This window comes from Ambystoma mexicanum, chromosome 6q, assembly GCF_040938575.1.
Source record: "Ambystoma mexicanum isolate Mex_15411 chromosome 6q, UKY_AmexF1_1, whole genome shotgun sequence".
Taxonomy (NCBI): domain Eukaryota; kingdom Metazoa; phylum Chordata; class Amphibia; order Caudata; family Ambystomatidae; genus Ambystoma; species Ambystoma mexicanum.
The window spans coordinates 1626684740-1626686011 of record NC_090937.1 but is presented as its reverse complement, the minus strand read 5'-3'; the positions used below and the strand labels follow the sequence as shown (position 1 = coordinate 1626686011).

Here is a 1272-nt window from a genome sequence, read left to right as displayed (position 1 = left end):
AATAGGCCTTTGTCAGGCCTTCGTCAGGGCTTTGTCGGGGAGAGGCCAGGAGCCCTGCTCGCTTCAATCCCCTCACCGATAGACAGTTGCAGAAACTAGGATGCAAGAACCTTTCCTGGATGGGGTTTTGATTTTCACGAAAAGTGTGTCAGCTTTGCTTTCAGCATGAGTCTGATTTCCAAAAAATGCATTTTGAACAATTTAAAGATTTGATCTGCGTTGGCCGGGAATCGAACCCGGGTCAACTGCTTGGAAGGCAGCTATGCTCACCACTATACCACCAACGCCTGCCTGTCTGGGCTATCTGATGGAGCGGCCCTTAGAAATAAGAATAAGTCATTGGCTGGGAATGAAAAAAGCTTGCGTTTGACGCAGAAGCAGTTCGCATCATGAGGTCTTGCCGGTCAGCCCAACATTTCCCCGGGACCCCTTAAAAAAGGAGCTTGGTTTTAAGTTTGGTTTGATTGAACAGTACATTTTGTTGGCTGGGCTGGGACCCTCTCCTATTTAGCGCAAGAGTGGAACGAGGCAGCAAGTTCAAGGAATGACATTGCATCCAGGCACTTACAGCTCTTTGTGCCCTAATGCCATGACACAAAAACATAATTTGAAAAAAGTTAGCAGAGGATGGTTTCGATCCATCGACCTCTGGGTTATGGGCCCAGCACGCTTCCACTGCGCCACTCTGCTGGTTGGAGAACAAGAGCTTTTCTGGGCTTTTACAGCCTACAAACCGACAACCCTAGACCCAGTTTCGAGTGAAGCGGGCAGTAGGCCTTACAAAGCCAAACAACCTGCAACCACGCACTCCCATCCCATGGCCTTTTGCAGACAGGCCTCATTTCTCTAGCTCACACCCTAACTGCCAACACCCCTTCCCCTTCTCTCTCTGTCTCTCTCTCTCATTCTCTCTCTCTCGCAAATAGATACTTTACTTCCCAGGTGCAACAAAACAAGCCTTCTCGAGCTGGCAGATATGGGAAGGAAGGAAGGAAGGGCCAGTTTGGAAACTCAACTCAATTACCATAAATCCCCTGCTAAGGGTTATGGGAGGGAGGAATGAAGGAACTTTGCTTCAGGGAAAGGGCTGCTGCTGCTTCAGCATGTGAGGAGCGCAGCCACACGTTTCACCTTCTTCAGTATGTTGGTTTACAGGATGAGAGAGATCCTGAAACCTCACTCTAATAGGCTGAGGTGCTGTGCTCGGTGGCCTGCTGGGACCAAGGCCCGTCAGGGCAAGGCGAATAGGCCTTTGTCAGGCCTTCGTCAGGG

At 50.1% G+C, this 1272-nt stretch overlaps 1 non-coding gene across 1 annotated transcript; it reads right to left on the bottom strand.

Moving 5' to 3' along the window:
- Nucleotides 1-618: 618 nt before the first annotated feature.
- Nucleotides 619-690, bottom strand: TRNAM-CAU (transfer RNA methionine (anticodon CAU)). Its single transcript has one exon. It is a non-coding gene; the product is annotated as a tRNA-Met (tRNA).
- Between the last annotated feature and the right edge of the window lie 582 nt (nucleotides 691-1272).